Source organism: Macrotis lagotis, chromosome 2 (assembly GCF_037893015.1).
Source record: "Macrotis lagotis isolate mMagLag1 chromosome 2, bilby.v1.9.chrom.fasta, whole genome shotgun sequence".
Lineage (NCBI taxonomy): Eukaryota > Metazoa > Chordata > Mammalia > Peramelemorphia > Peramelidae > Macrotis > Macrotis lagotis.
In genome coordinates, this window is record NC_133659.1 from 121667928 (window position 1) to 121686103 (window position 18176).

The 18176-nt window shown below is 34.6% G+C and overlaps 1 pseudogene; it reads right to left on the reverse strand.

Annotated features, from left to right (window-relative positions):
• Positions 1-692: 692 nt before the first annotated feature.
• LOC141511943 (calcium load-activated calcium channel-like) lies at positions 693-10400 on the reverse strand (annotated as a pseudogene).
• Positions 10401-18176: the final 7776 nt, after the last annotated feature.

An 18176-nucleotide genomic window follows, 5' to 3' on the forward strand; every position in this document is an offset into this window, starting at 1 on the left:
GAAACCCAAAAGCATCAAAACTTTCCTTATTATCATATAAAGATTTTTTTTCAACAAATCAACTTGTTTTATTCCTTTCATACCAGGATTCTCACTAAATGCTTTCATTATTAAAGATAACATACATTCATAAATATAGCAAATCAAGGTGTATTTATTAGACTATAAGATTCTCTTATGTATGAAGTAGCACAAACTAGGTCTCCTTAAGGTCAGTAGTCACCTAACGTTTTAGTTATGAAAAAAATTATCATAAATCAAATTATTTCTTTTAGTGTGCTCAGTCTAACTAACTGTTTTTAGTTCAGCTTCCCATGAGTTCATGTTTAGCCCATTTCCAAGTCACATAGAACAAGCCAGAATTATGAGCTAGTCACCCCAAAAATATTCTTCGACTTTGACAAACCTAATATAAAAGATTCTTTGTTTCTCAGTCACACAAATACCACTTAATCTAATCAACAAACATATATTTTAAGATTTTTCAATTCTAACAAATAAGTATAATCGTTAATCCTGCCTGCTGAATGCTGTTCTCATAACAATCATGTCCAAGAGATCTGAGACCAGCTTAGAAAACTGGGAAATGGCCCTCCCTTACTAACAGCGCTTGCTGTGCAGGCAATTTAGGAGAAGTTTGGTTTGAGTGTGGGAGCAAGTAGGAAAGGGATGAAAAAACTCTGGGCTTGGTCTTAGGAGAATTTTCCAGCTAGAATTGGAGGACCCCAAAAGGCCCTTGTTCTCTTGGAGACACTCTAAGAAGGAGCAAGACCAAGTATCTTTGAATGTTCTGTCTAATAGACATGATGCAAAGTACATAGAGGAAGATAAAGGAACAATCTGTATAATCCTCTCCCAACAGATTTCAACAAAATAGTCCTTGAGGGAAGGGGGGCTTTGCCACTCCCCTGCCATCCAATATGGAGTTGAACATTCCCATCAGGGCAATAAAACAAAAGGCAATACACATATAGATTTCATTCAAGCTGTTGACAATTCCCTGTTGATATTCTTCAGTTTCTCTCTCTCTCCCTCTCCCTCTCCCTCTCCCTCTCCCTCTCCCTCTCCCTCTCCTCTCCTCTCCTCCTCTCCTCTCCTCTCCTCTCCTCTCCTCTCCTCTCCTCTCCTCTCCTCTCCTCTCCTCTCCTCTCCTCTCCTCTCCTCTCCTCTCCTCTCCTCTCCTCTCCTCTCCTCTCCTCTCCTCTCCTCTCCTCTCCTCTCCTCTCCTCTCCTCTCCTCTCCTCTCCTCTCCTCTCCTCTCCTCTCCTCTCCTCTCCTCTCCTCTCCTCTCCTCTCCTCTCCTCTCCTCTCCTCTCCTCTCCTCTCCTCTCTCTCTCTCTCTCTCTCTCTCTCTCTCTCTCTCTCTCTCTCTGTCTCTCTGTCTCTCTGTCTGTCTCTCTCTGTCTGTCTCCCTCTCCCTCTCCCTCTCTTCTTCTTCTTTTGATGATGGTCACATGATTGTGCTATTGTTTCCTTCCTTTTCTATTCTTTGCTCTGTTTTTCCATTTCAGGTTTTAATCTCCTATACTTGTCCATTTTGTAAATAGTACCAAGGAGGAGCTGCAGAAATCGAAAACGTACTTTTATATTTCATTCCAAGGGGGTTATGATTAGAGAAAAAGTAGAATGTATCCTGGGCATCTAGGTCATACAGTGCATAGAAGGATGTGTGTAGAGTCAAGAAGACTTAACTTCCTGAGTTCAAATCTGGCCTCACATATCATTTTTCTGTACCACCCACCCCTAGGTAAGTTACTTTAACCTGTTTGCTGCAATTTCCTTATTTTTGAAAGTAAACTGGAGAGGGAAATGGTATACCACTCCTGTATCTTGGCCAAGGGAATTCCAAAATGGGGTCCTGAAGAGTTGGACACAATTGAAAATGACTAAATGATAATGATATTTTACACTAGATAGACTCAGAATTGATTAGAGCTTTATTGCTAAATATCAATTAACAAGTAACCTTTTTTATTTATATGAACTAATTTCTGTTTTGGCTAAGAGAAAGACTCAAATTGCCACAGAGAAGGGAAGAATTCTATCACAGAACCATCTAAGAGGCAGCATGATATAGTACATAGATGACTTGTCTTATTAATTATTTCCTATTTATTCTGTAGATTGTATAAATTTGTTTTTTGTGTTGTCTCCTCCATTAGATTGTGAGCTCCTTGAGGACAGAATTTATCTTTTACCTCCTTTTTTGTGCCCAGGACTTAGCAAAGAGTTTGATTCATAGTGATATTTATTGATTTCTTTATTGTGACAAATAGACACTCTGTGACTGAGAAAAGGACTATTTTCTTAAAAAAGAAACCTTCTAGGATTCTAAATTACAATTATGACTTATAAGTGTCTGGATCAGAAAATTCTGGATCATCTTAGACATGTTCCCAAATTAGAGGAAACTACACCAAGAAGGATGGTGGACTATTTGGTGCAGAGGCAGTATCAACAATAAATACATATTGATGGCTAGTCTTCTGTGTGCAATACTTTGAATGAGAAAGGCAGTGCTATTAAAAAGAAGCATGAGACAAATCCTGTCATGATGGTATTTATATTCTAATTGGGAGCTAAGACATACACATAAGATTAATAAAAGAACAAGGTAGCATTTGCTAAGTGTTAAATGCAGACCGTAAGTTAGTAAAGGTCAGAGTTCAGTGGCGACTTCGTCTGTGTGGCTGATGGCTCAATTACTCTGGAAGAAAAGAACCAAATACAGTTTTCACAGACAAAGGACAGTTTCCTCAGGAAAAACCACCCTCACCAATATATTTAGTTCCCTGTTATCAAAGCAGCCAAAATGATGAGAAATATTTAGTGAGCACAGTTAAATATATAGTACACATTATGGAATCTTTAAAGGACTTTGATTCTCCTACAAGATTTCCACTGAGAATAAAGCTTATGTAAGATGAATTGGGACTGCTTTAGAACATTTTCTAATTTGTGAGAGGCACACTACTAGGGTTTACACCAGGGACAGAAGGGAATAAGCATACTATTTTCCATATATTTAAAAAAAGGAAAATGGAGGACTTTCACACTGACCCTGAGTTGGGGACAAGTGTACCCTAAACTACAAGTACATTTTTACCTTGTTAAAAGAAAACGATGATATTCTCTAATAGCATTTGGATATTTAAGTATAAAAAACAATTTTACAAATAGTCCTCCAAGTACTATAGAAAATCAATTTTAATTCTCCAATTTTTATAACACATTTATACATTCTTACATTTCTTTTTCTGTATTCCAGAGTAATAAATTAGCTATACAAATACCAAAAGAAAGATAATAATAGACAATAGAAAGAATGCTTTTGTATTTATATCACCTTTCTTCCAAGGAGCGCAGGCATTTTGCAGGTATAATGAATGTTTAGATATGAAATTCCTTTTGCTGAGTTATTGATGACTTTATCTATCCAGTGCCTGAGTCAAATTATAGTATGCTATGGAAGCAATAGCTTCCTTCAATCTTTCACATTACTGTACTATGAAAACCACCTAGGCCTATTACAAAGCTGCCATGGCTATTGTATCTAGGCCATAAGTCATCTAGGTTTAACCCCATTAAATATCTCCGACATGACTCAAATTTAGCCTCTTCTTAACATAAAAATGTAATCTGCAACATGAAAGTAATTGTAAGAAAAAAAGGAAACTAAAAACAGGGCAAAATATGTGACAATAACAAAATGTCACCTAGACTAATTTGAATTTTCCTAATTTCTACAAATGATCATGAATTGAGAACTACAAAAATATACCATTTTCATTTTGTCATCTAGTTTGATGTATGAAAATTGCCTTACTGAGTAGAATTTGGAGATCATATTAACCGGAAAAGACTAAATCCTAACATCTTCTGAAAGAATAATGTATGTTTTTAACTATAATCAGCAGTGAATCAAATATCTTCTATGTATCAATAAAGACAATAATTCATGTTCTGGAAGACTGACTTTCCCAGACTTTTTCTATAGTATCCCAGAACCTCTTCACCTTGGAAGCCACTGGACTTATAAATTAGAATAACTTCCATCCCTGTGACCTCCTCTTCTGATTAGTTGATTCCTCCCAGAACTTCTATTTTAAGAAGAACCCCCCAGATCAATCATGTCTTTACTCCTTTCCATACTGACTTCATTTCCTCAGCCTTTCTCTGATGCTACCACCCTTTCACCATGGGTACCTTCTTTCTCCTCTCCCTAAACCCCATCCCACATTTTCAATTTTTTTAATGTATTTTCTTTCTCAATTAGAATATAAACTCCTTGTAGTTTACCTATCAGATCTATGGAAAGGGAAGCAGTTTATGACCAAGGAAGAGATAGAGAACATCATTAAAAACAAACTATATAATTTTGATTACATTAAATTAAAAAGCTTTTGCACAGACAAAACCACTATAACCCAGATCAAAAGAAATGTAGTAAATTGGGAAACAATCATTATAACTCATATTTCTGACAAAGCATTCATTTCTAAAGTATATAGAGAACTGAGCCAAATTTTCAAAAAAAAAAGCCATTCCCCAATTGACAAATGGTCAAAGGATATGCAAAAGTGATTCATATTCATACAAAAAATTGCTCTAAATCATTACTTATTAGAGAATGCAAATTAAAGCATCTCTGAGATACCACCTCATACCTCTCAGACTGGCCAATATGACCAGAAAAGACAATGATCAATGTTGGAAGGGCTGTGGGAAATCTGGGACACTAATACATTGTTGGTGGAGCTGTGAAGTCATCCAACTTTTCTGGAAAGCAATTTGGAATTACACTCAAGGGGTAACAAAAATGTGCATACCCTTTGATCCAGCAATACCACTACTGGATCTATACCCTGAAGAGATTATGAAAAAGGGTAAAAAAAAATCACTTGTGAAAAAATATTCATAACAGCCCTGATTGAGGTGACAACAAATTAACAATTAAGTAAATATCCTTCAATTGGGGAATAGCTTAACAATATGTGGCATATGCATGTCATGGAACACTATTGTTCTATTAGAAACCAGGAGGAATGTGAATTCAGGGAAGCCTGGAGGGATTTGCATGAACTGAAGCTGAGTGAGATGAACAGAACCAGAAAAACACTGTACACCCTAACAGCACCATGGGGGTGATGAACAATCTTGATGGACTTGCTCATCTCATCAGTGCAACAATCAGGGACAATTTTGGGCTGTCTGCAATGGAGAATGCCATCTGTATCCAGAGAAAGAACTGTGGAGTTTGAACAAAGACCAAAGACTATTACCTTTAATTTTTAAAAAATATCTTATTATGTAATTTTGCTATCTCTTATACTTTATTTTTTCCTTCAGTATATGATTTCTCTCTCATCATATTCAACTTAGATCAATGTATACCATGGAAACAATGTAAAGATTGGCAAATTGCCTTCTGTGGAGGGTGGGGAGGAGAAAAACAAGATTAGGGGGAAAATTGTAAAACTCAAAATAAATAAAATCTTTCTATGAAGTCAAAAAAATCTAAACTCACTTTTTCATTTTCTTTATATTCTATAGTAAATATTTTATTTGTTCATATTACATATTTAATAAAAGATTACAGTGCTTTTATCTCCCCCCCCAAAAAAGAATAAAAACACCTTGAGGGAAACATGTCTTCCATTCTACTTGCATTTTTATTCCTAGAATTTAACACACTATCTAGAACATAGTAAGAGTGTAATAAATTCTTGTTGATTTGCCTTGAATTGAAAAACCGAGAATGAGTTTATGATTCATGCTTTCAAAAAAATGTATCCCAGTAAGATTGAAAGAATGTATAATATGAGTTGAAAGTCATTGAACTTGGAATCAAAAGACCAGTTTGAAGTGTTCTCTACTACTTACTAGCTATGTAAGCTTTTCACTACATTCATTCATTCATTCATCCATCCATCCATCCATCCATTCATTCATCATTTATTAAAGATTGGGAATACATAGATTTTTAATTTTAAAAAAGCTTCCTATTCAAAAGAACAAAATTTAGACATAAGTAAAATAATATATATATATATACACATAAATATAATACATAAACATAGAGAGAGCCAAAAAAATAGAAATACACAGAGAGTCAGAAAAAGAGAGAGAAATATGAATTAGAGACATGGAAGAAGCATAACATCTGGAATGATCAGAAAAATGCCTCAGTGATGCATGAATTTAGCAAGCTTGGAAGTCAGATTGAGAATATTGTAAACAAAGAGGACAGTTTGTACAAAACCTTGCAAACAAGTGGTGAGATGATACAGAAGGTGATAGAAGAGTAAATAGGAAAGATAAGTATGGTTGAAATCTAAAGTGCCTGAAGTGGAGGGGGGGGGGAGGGCTTATTAGAAATAAATCTTTAAAGTTAAGCAATTAGTTTCCTCTTTTGAAAGATGGGGAGATTTGGGGAAGAATTTAAGGAGATCATGAACATAAAGTGTCATTAAGCACTAAGACTGGTGATACAGAGATGAACAATATAGTTTCTGAATTTAAAATTCTTATAATCTAATAGGATTAATAGAACATGAACACAAATAAGCATATCATAAGTTAGAATTCCCTAAGGGCAAAGGAGAAGTCTAGATACAGTGTTGTTATAATCTGAGCTATAACATATAAACCACTAAAACAATTCACAGTGAATTGAAGAACATTCTCCAAGAACCATAATAATTGAATTACAATGCCTAAGCAGGAAATGTGTCACACTAATTAAAGGGGGGGGAGGGTGGCATTCTAACATAGAGCTTTTAAAATAAACAATCAGTTCTATTCTTTCAAACTGCCAAATTAATATGGGGTGGCCATTTCAGTACAGGATAAAGCTACATTGAGTGCTTCTCTTGGAAATGAAAGAATGAATTTGCTTCCATAAACACCTTATTGAAACTATCTGCTTATGCCGCTGAAGAAGCAAATAGTGATCTCCAAGTAGAGGATAAACTTTTACTTGAAGAAAGATATTCTTTATTGCCCATCTCTACTAAGGGCACAGGAAAAGGAAACTGGGTCTAAACTGGAGTATGAAATCACATAAATACTTCAATAAATTTGCAATATTGTCATTATGATTACTATCTCCAGTGACGCTGATTGTGACTCATTCATTCCTTCTCAGTCTATGTCTCTTTTGTTCAAGTCTCCCCCCACATAGGGAGTTCGAACGCCATGTTGGGGATTTTTCTCAAGTTCTCTTGACATTGTGTGGATACCAAATCATGAAGACTGTCCATTAATTATCCCTTGCTATCCATGCATGGTCATCCAATGTCCTTTGTTAGTCATACATATCTCTAATGATGTCATATTTATACCCACTATGAACTTTCTCTTTGAGTGATTCAAAAGTTTAACTTTTCAGAGACCATGATATACATGATTTGTAGTCATCCAGCCATCACCAAAAATAAAAATTAATGTTAAAAAATAGGTCCTCATTTCAGGAAGAAGCTTGAGGCCATCAAAAATTCTTCACAGTTTTCTAAAGGAAATTCATTCAGGTTATCCTCCTCTAGTTTGAATTTGGGCATAGCTTTCTGGGATTCATCCACAATGTCTGACCAAGACATACAAACCAATGAATTAGTTCCATGGATTGTTTGAAAATGATCTGGACCTGCAAATGGTGAGAGATCATGCTAGAAGGGAGAAAGGGTTTTGGGTCCTTTTTCCCCTTTAGGGTAAGATGATTCCTCTGAGAAAGCTCCTATCTTTTGTCTTTTTCATTTGTTCTTATATTCAATGAAAAGGGAATAGTCTCTGTTCTTGTGAATTTCAAAGATTCAAAGGATGAACCACAGAAATCTAAAAAAGTTTAAATGCAGATGGAGTTTTGTAGCCGACATGGTCTTTAAATCTTGAGGAGCAAGGAGCATCCTTTGGAAAACCAGTCAATAAGACGGACTCATCAAGTAGTCATGTCCTATCAGACATGAACTTAGTAGGATCAATGCTATCAATCCTAACTCACTATCCCAGAAATACAGGTGAAGTGGGAAAGAACATACTATGGAAGTAATGAGAGAATTCTAGTATATGCCTAAGTAAACATACTTTTATAAAGTTAAAAATAAATATGCATCTCATTTGATAGACTTCAAAAATGTCTTGGGTCTTGATGCAGCCAACAGTCATCTAATAATAGTAACATCTGGAGAGGTTTACCACCTATATGAGTGTCCAACCTTTTAGCTTTTCTTGACCACACCATTAAACATAAACTTGTGAAGGGACACAAATAGAATTCAATATTTATTTATAACCACAATGAAACCCATATTACCAATAAGTATAATAATAAAATGTAATAATGCCACATTGAGGACTACATGAGACCCCAGACCATGGTGGGACACCACTATAGATTCAATTAGGATAAGGTTTGTTGCTCTGTTTGATCTCTGAGTGCTTTCATAATATTTGTTGATGTTTTAAGGGGCGGGGAAGAGTTTTTCCCTGAAGAATTGATAATTTAGGTTAAATACAGAATTTCTAATACTATAAATCCTATTATAATCAAAACTAGAAATTTTTGTGCCTGGGACAGATTCCACAAGTCTTGACTCAAGGAACAAATGGTCCTTAAATATGGTGATATGGTGCAAGAAGTATTAGGATGGAAAGTAAGGAGGAAGGAATACCATTCTGTGTTGACACAGAATTTGACTGGTGAGAGGCTGCTATTTGTAAGGCTACCATGGTGTTGAGTAGAAAGAATAATGGGAAAAGGAGAGAAAGTCATCCTAACATATTATTTGATAGCTTCTTATTTTAACTAATTTTCTTACTAAGTTCCAAATTCTTTTGTTTCTATGATGCTAAAAGAGACAAATACCATCCTCTGTCCTCATACTCTAAATTCAGAGATTTGGGGACAATGCTTCAGTTTCTCTGCCTTAATTCTGGCTTTCTCATCAATTTAAGCCTTTGGGGCTAAGTAGAATAAGTCTAATTTCTCTTTTATGTGTTAATCTCTCATTGGCTTCCCTAATTATGCTAAAAAAACATTTCCTTGAACCTAGAGTTACTTAGCATGATTTTAAAACATTCAACATCATGGTTGTCCTTCTCTGGATGGCCTCTAGAGTAATGTAGGGCCCACGTCTGTCCATTTTTTCCAAAGGAATAATTGAATAACTGAGGTCAAATCAAAACTCAATCAAACTTCAAAATAAGTTCAATATGAAACACTCTTTTAAGATGGTTAAGTCCTCACTTATTTCTTTCCTTCCCCCCTTCAACTATTGTCATATTTCTGAACTCTGACATTCTTCACAACATTTAGGACTGGACTTAATTGAAGCATGTCTATGCAATTCAGGACTTTTTGATCCTGACCAACCTGACATTGTGATGCTTCAGTGGAGCTCCAGTTCAATTTTCTAAATTCTAATGGTTTGACTCTATTAAAAATCCCTTCTTCATATATAGTTATTTATATGTTATTTTCCCCATTAGATTGTGAGCTCCTTGAGAACAGGGTCTATCTTTGATCTTTCTTTGTATTTCCATTGTAGTACGTAATAGATACTTTATAAATCCTTGTTGACTTTCTTGACTTGATTGCATCACTTCCTTGAAATGAATTCTGTAAACTCTCTTATTTCATATCCATCACATTACTGAAAATCATTTGCCTTTTCCATCTTGCCTTACTTTTCATTTATTCCCCAAAATGAAAGATCTGTTTGTATTAGGTCCACCATCTCAGTATCTGCTCAATCACACTTCATTCCCTTTCTCAACTCTATATTTCTATGAAAGCTTTCAACAGTAATAACTGATAAGTTTTCAAATATATGAGTTGACTAATAAGTTGATCCAGTAGAGGCAATTGAAGAGGTAAAAGTAAAACAGGATATAGATATTTCACTGCTATCTCTTTCATAGAAGACCTTCTTTAAATTAAAAAAAAAAGATGATGTAGAAATAGTAGAAGAGGCTGGTAAAGTATGCAGACTTCAGGAGAATTTTTTTAAAGAAATTACCCCACTGCTATTCAGTAATCAAATGGGAAAAAAAAGGTATAAGGTAATAAAATATAGAATTAGGGTAGAGCACTTGCCTGAGGATATCTCCTGTAGTAAAGGTTATTTTTCATGATTTATAAGGGTTTTTAAAGAAGCTTGCAGAATGCCACAGGAGAAATGAAGTTCTCATAAAGCTTCACATTGTTCTCTGAGTGCTTTCATAATACTTGTTTATGTTTTAAGGGGCGGGGGAGGGTTGAAAAAAATTGTACCGTGAGGTGGAACGGTTATTGACCAGATTGATCATGGGAACAAATCTGCCGGTGGTAACCTTGTTTAATGATATGTTGCTGGGCTCAGCACCTTGCTGAGGCTGTGATTCTTCACCGGCTGGGGCCGCATGATGGATCGCGGTAGGAGGCTGATGGTGCAATCACTCACGAGCAGCCAGTGACACCTGCACCAGCCTGACACCCGTCCCCTCTGGATGTATCAGCCAGTCTGCCTGGCCTACTGGGAGACACAACTATTCTGCCCAACAGCAAACAAAAGTTCTGTCTACCTTGCAACTTTTTGTAGGGCATTTCTTTAAGGTTATATTATTAGTATTATTAATAATTATTACTATATTCTACTTATGAATTGAACTATCTCACTTTATTCACACATCTTGCAGCACAGGTAATTTCACAATGACCAAGAGTAAATAGAATCAAATAATTCAAATCAGAATTTTGGAATATGCATGTATATATACATATATGTATATATGTATATATATACATATATGTAATGAGTTACCAAATGGGTGAAAGAAATATTATCCAGTGGAAAAAATACCTGATAGGCCAAACATCTTTTATATCAATCATTTCAAATCAATAACAGACTTCTGAATACAAAGTGTTCCTAAAATTCTACATACAACATAGTATAGGTTGGAAACATATACTTCCCTTTTGCTCTAAATAATCATGTCTTTATATTCCTTATATGCTAGCTTGGATTCTTAAAGCCAATCAAGTTCAAACTCTGATAGTTCTGATTAAACTGGGATAACTTTAAATAGAAGCTTGATGATAGCCTGACTACCAGCCATGAAAACTGTCTGGAAAAACTCATCACCATAGTATTATCCATTGAGTGATAAAGTTTTTCAGTCATGATAACCATAGCTATTAAAAAGTAGAAAATTGTTATCTTTGATTTGCATCAATGGAGGGTATATCCAAACTAATGAAATAATCATTTTTTACATATTGAGTATAAATTTAATAAAGGGGACCGATTTATATCTCAATTCTTTTACCTGTTATTTTCATTTGGATTTTGAATAATGTAGTACAACTTGTCTGAGGAAAAGTATTCTCATACCATCACCCTCTTCCACAATCTACGCATGGTTCCCTATTACCTATCACATTGTTGAAAATCATTTGCCCTTCCCTTCTAACTTACTTTCCACTATGCCCCAAATACTTCAATCTGCCCAGTTGGGTTCACCTCCTCAATATCTCCTCAATTGCAAGTCATTCCCTTTCCTAAGTCCACCTTTCTAGGAAAACCTTCAACACTAGTAACACTACCTCACTCCTCAACCTCTTTAATCTATTCAAATTCTAAGATCAATTCAAGTTCAGCTTTTTACCAAAATCCTTCCATGACTATTGCAATTTACATTAACTTCTCTCATTTCTTTGAACTCTTTTAGCACATAATCCTCACCACACAGTTTAGCACTTAATTCTATGCTATCTTGTTTTTTATATACAGTAAACCTATAAACTCTTCAAGGTCAAAGATAGGACATATAATTCTCATGTATCCCTTCCCTACCTAAGCACTGTTCAGGACACAAGTTAAACACTCAATAAATACTCATTTGCTGACTGATGTCTCAATGACCAAACCATATCCTCCAAGGGAATGTTGTAATTATGTTGTAAATTATGTTGTAAAAGTTGTCATGATTTACCAAATCAATGGGAGATTTACAGACAAACCAGTTGAGTAGAGCACATGAAAACATGGAAACAGGCTGCCCATCTAGACTCTCCCCCCATTCCTATAGAATGTTTTCTAATGGCCAGGGCCTGCTGGGTTTTATCTGATTGGTAAAGAGGTCCCTAAGTGACCAGTCACACCATTCACATCTGCCTTGCCCCAAAGTCACTTATCCTATTCTCCCACTGTGCATGCTACTTTCTAACCATCTGTCCTGCTTCTTTGTCATTTGTGGGAAAGGAAGAGTACAGAAAAAGGGGATCTATGGAGTATATAGGGATAGTACTTACAGCAGAATTAAAATGAGCTAGTAACTGGATGAATTGTTCAGGAACTGAAGCTAGACATAAAAACGTTTTCCCCAATAAACTGATCCATATTTGCTTTTTCATGTTTTCATCCTTTCTACTTAAGCTGAAATTTTTTTAAGTAAAAATGATTATGTGCTTGATATACTTCCATTTACATAGAATTTGTTGCTGTGAGCTTGTGGACACAATTTTGTATCTTATGTTGATCTATATGTATAACCAAAACCCTTGCCAGAATGTATTCTTAAAAAAAAAGACAAAACTCTTGTAGCTTAAAATAAAAATTACAATATCATTAAGACATATTTGAATACTGCTTTAAAAATTTGTATATTAACAGCCTCACAACTGTGGGCTTGTTAATAAGATATTGTCACCATTTTATAGATGAGAAAACAAAAAAGTTCAGTGAAGTACCTATGCTTACACAACTGTTCTAAGTATATGAAGTGCAATGAAAGTCCCTCTATTGTGCAGTTAGGGGTTTAGTCAATATTTTACATTACCAAAAAAATATAGGGAATGATAGCCTGTACAAATACACACATACAGACACACACACACACACACACACACACACGCATATATTTTAGTTTCAAGGTCTTCATTTTAAGTCATTTGTAACTTAATTGTAAATAGATTCAAGTATTCTAATTATTTCATCAATAATCCATTTTTACTTAAATATTTAAACAATGGCAAATGCAAAAAATATATACATTATTTCAAGGAAAAAATGTCAACTTAGAAGAAGAGAAATATCTTGATACACTCTAAGATTCCCTCCTAGAATCTTTTCATCATATCAAACACATATGATGTACTCTTCTCCGAAATGAGGTTATAACCATGGCAGTTCATTCGTGATTATAAAGGATGGTTATCCAGCCATTGAGATTTCACTATTTTCCAACCAAGTCCACTTTATTTTACTTTTGATGTCTCAATAATTCAGCACTGCAAATCTGGAGTAATTGTCTTGCTGTAATCCTTGGGTGAAAGGAAAATGATAAAATTCTAGAAAGAGACAGGGAAATTAAGAAGCTAATGTTCCAGGTCTGTCCATGGGTGTGAATTGGGGACACTTCCCTCTTTGCTGATATGTCACCTACCTTTCTTTAGAATGTAAGTCATAGGGCTTGAGTCATGTCTTTTTTTGTCTTCTGTATATTGCTAATTATGCTGCTGTCACTTGGGAAATAATACTGTATATATTATTATCAGCCCTTCTATTGGTAATAAATGAATAGGCCTGTCAATTTTAGAAAGTTTGGTTAGCAGCAGGCAATGAGCAGAGTGCCTTATGATCTTCAGTTATTATTAGTAGTACTGCTGCTATTATTACAGGTAAACAGTCCTGAAAATCTTAGGGAAATCAGATCCATAAGCTATAACACTAGAAGCAGCTGCCACCAGGAGTAATACAACCAGAGTGTATTCTTACACCAGTGTAATATAGCAAGATATGCTGAGAGAAGTGGCTGTCCCATTGATAAAGTTGCATCAGGAAGACAACTTACTGAATGATCAATTTTTCAGTAGGAAACATTTCCACTTTACTAGCAGAAAAGGATAGTTTTCAAATCCAAGATGTCTTTTGAAAGCAGGGTGCTGTAGAAATCCTGAAGTAACATGAAAAATAAGCTATGTCTGTATCCGTCAAGGAGAGGAAATTAAAAATAAAGTAATACAACATAAAATGCATGCTAACTCAAATTATGTTCCAACTACAGTTTCCATACTTCCTTCTATTTCTCTTCTCTATCCTTTAATAGGACTTTTAAGCAAAAATGTCATTCATCAAGCCCTGCCCTATTCTTTTTATACATATATATATATATATATATATATATATATATACACACACACACAAATACAAAATTATAAAGCATTTCATTAGCCAAGCTATAGTGATTATCAGAACCAAATCAGTCTATCTTTTGCTTCCTTATGGGATGGTCTTCACAGCAAGCAGTTGCTAAGACAATGAAAATGTTTTTCCAGATGCAGCATCTGGCTATTTGGCAGACTCATTTAGTAGTTAAGTTGGCAGCTTTGGGTTTGCCTCTGGGTCTATTGTATGTTTATAAAGGCAATAGCCTGTCAACTTCACGCTACCTTCCCTATTTTGTGTCTCATCTTGTCTTTGGTCACTTTTTTGATTGTAATGGGCACAAGTAAGATGTACATGAACCTCTGTGAAAAAAATGTCTGACATACTCTCAATGTTAATCAAAATTTTCTCCTTTTTCCCTCCACAGGTTTTTCCCCTATTTATTTCTCACCTATACTTCAATCATCTTAATTTTGATATAGATTAATTTCATTTGCATTATAAATTTATAACACAATATACATAAAAGTCTCTTGTGCAAAAAATCCACACAATTATTTCTATATGTGTACGAAGTTATTCCTTCTTGACTAAAATCCTTAATGCTGTAATATCATAAAAGATAGAAGGGAATTTTTTATGTTACAGTAATAAATGAGGTGTTAAAGAAATATTCTGATTTGTGAGCATTTTGTTAAGTATATTTGTTAAGTATATTCCTGTCCTTTGGAGTTAATGCAAGCAGAACTCACGTCCCATTCACCGGACTGTACTACTGCAGTGTCCTGTGGTATATTGATAAGCATTTTTAAGTAATGAATTTACATTTCAGTGTTTCACAGTAAACTGCATCAACAAATGAGATATAGTAAAAAATTTACTTAGTTGAAGTCCCCTCCCTTGTGTTACTGCTTTGAAAGACAGGAGCGAACATAAGCAATACATGATTTTTTAAAAGATTTTAGTTTTAAAAGACAGAAGTTGGTAGTTTTATAGTCACCTATGCCATTATTCACAAATACTGTTGCTAAGTACTTTAAAATGACATTATGCACAATTATATAGCATTTGTTCATTTTCACATCATTGAAAAAGTAACTGGAAATATTGACAATTATATGCCCCTTTGTACTTTGATTTCCTTATAAAAGGAAAAAGAAGTAGAAATATACTTCCCAATTCAATTTGAACAATTCTTCCTGATTAAAAAAAACTCTCTCAGAACTATTCAAAATAATCTCTGAGCAAACAAATATCCCCTATTTAATATTTATTAAAATTATTGAGACTCCATGTCTCCATTTTATAATTGTTCTTATGAGAAAGTAGAAGGATCCCCTCATTCTAGGTATGTTCTTTCATAAAAAATAATTGTTAGTTTTTTAAAAGTCTTCATTTTCTTTCATATTCCTAGAAAGGTATTGAAAATAAAGTAATTTATGAAACGGTGTTTGTGAGACATTTATTTTGCTATTTTTTTTCTTTTGTATGTTCCAATTTTAAAGTGGCAATCTGATTGATAAAGAAATCTTTGCTTTTTGAAAGAAAAATAAATTGTCTGCAGCATCTAACCACAAATTTTAAATGGTGATTTCATTTTCCTTTTGTTCCTCCCATCATTTTAAGCATTCCAGCAGGTTGCATGTAAAAACCACATGGAAAAATATTAAAGTGCTGAGTTTGGTACATGAACATCTGTGGACATCATTGAAGACCACTTAATAGTCCCAATGAAAGAAATTCTACACATGAAAAATCTGAAACCTTCTTATGCAAATCATTTTGCCTTTAGCCATTTGCAAAAGAAAGGACCTGGTGGATTTAGTAATTTTATATACACTGGTGAGATTGTTGTTATCTTTGTTCTTACATTAATTAGTAGAGTCTTCAATGATCAGAGCAACCTCAAAAATCTGGTCTCTGGTTGAAGTAAAAAAAAAAAAGAAATGATTTCAACTGTAGACTTATTATAGCCTATCCTATTTGATTACCTGTTATTAGACTAGCATCTGTCATTAAATGATTTTATTAATAGGTAAAATGACATGTGATCATGTGTATTCTTATGTGTAATTCTTTCCCTATTAAAAACAAATAAAACATAATTTTAGATTTATATATCCCTCTTGGTAATTCAATGATTCTATTTCTTATCATTTAAAAGGAGTACAATTTAAGTAAAAGTCTTAACGTGATAGTGTCAATAACTTAGTCATGCCTCCTATAATAGTTCTATATTAACTGTTATGTAATGCATTCAGCTCCAGTGGGGGGGGGGGGGAGTGATGTTGTAAGTGTGAGCATTTTCCCAGGCACAGGGATTAATATAAGGAAATTTAAATTTAGATGATACATTTAACTTTTACAAAATAAGACCTATTAAAGGTGAAGAACTAAAATTTCCCAAACCTTCCTAAGGAACCAATCCCAGGAAAGTTTTTTTTCCCTCCTTTTCCCTACAGGTAGTATGAAATGGAGCCCAAATGACAGGACCCCATCTGAGTCTACCCAGCTCCCCCAGTCTGCACAAACCCACTCTATCAATCATGGCAGGATAATGCATAGTGGTTGCACCTGTGACAGGAAATGATTGAGTGCTGAACACAGGGCCTGCTTCACCAGTCGCTTTGTGCATTTGTATTTCTCCAGGGCCAGTTTGAGAATTTTCAGAACTTGGGGGGGGAGGGAATTCCCATTGTATTTTGGGAGGAAATGCAGTTTGATTATCAAATTCTAATATTAATCAATTGGATTGAAATGAAGGAGAAGATTTTGACAAGTGCCTGAGATCTTCTAGATCCAGTGCTATTACAAGCTAAAATTTTATTAGACTGTAATTTTATTTGGGTAGGTAGAAGATGCTGGCTATTGTCATTCTTTTGAGTCATCTTGCTCAGTCTGGTTACAAAACAGAAATTTGGTCTTTTAGATCATATAAAAGAACAAAAGGCCAGTGCAAACCTATTGCTCTAAAATATTGTATAATCTAACTTAGCTTTTCAGTGAAAAATAATTTACTTCATCTTTGAAAGAATCACCCCTCCCCCCTTTTTCCTCATTTTTGGAAACACTTGATTTAATATAGTAATCTCATTTTTAAATGCTTGATTTAATATTGTAATCTAATTTTAAATAATTGCAATTAAAGGATAACACAGTTTAAATAATTTTCTGCTAATTCAGCCACTTCTTGAAAATTTGTGTAAGTGGTAAAAGGGTGCGTATTATACTACAGTCAATGTTTTACCTGCATCTTCCTGTGTAGACAGAGGCATATTTCTTTTTTTGTTGCTGGAGCAAGGAATAAAATCTAGGTAATCTAACTAATGGTGCCCATTAAGCCTAAACAGGATTTTAGTTTCTGATTTGAAAATGACTGAATTAAATGAAGCAATCAAATCAATTAAGAAAAATAGTAAGGATTGGATGTGTGTTTTGAGGGAAGCTGACCAACAAAAGTTTAAAAAATAAAAACAATCTCACAATTTAATTGTAAACTCAATCCAGAGAGAGAGAGAGAGAGAGAGAGAGAATTAAAAACAAATACATTTGAATGTGAAACCTAAAATATCAAATCGTCTCCATTTTATCTTAGCTCCTCTCAACAATATTCAGCACTGTCAAATGTCCAGAAAATTATTAGAGAAGGCAAATTGTTTTTTTTTTGTTGTTGTTTTTCCCCCCGTAAACTGGTGTTCTTTTATTTCCCTCTATAATACTGCGATCTTCCACATATACCCAACAATGATGGGGAAATAAAATGAAGGCTTTAGGAAGTGGGCAGTTCTGCCAGGACAATTAGGCTTCAATAGATAATGTACATGCTTACAAACATACACCCCCATGCTATTTGTGTGATGTGCCCCACTGCTGAAAATGACTGTCGCTAGTCTCCTGTCTTTGATGACCTAGCCAGTAAAGTTATGTAGCTATAAATAGATTGATAGAGCCAGCTGATTAGGAAGAAAAACTGATGCTCAGTTGGAGCTTATGGATCAATCCCTGGCAGGGTGGGAGTGGGGTGGGGGA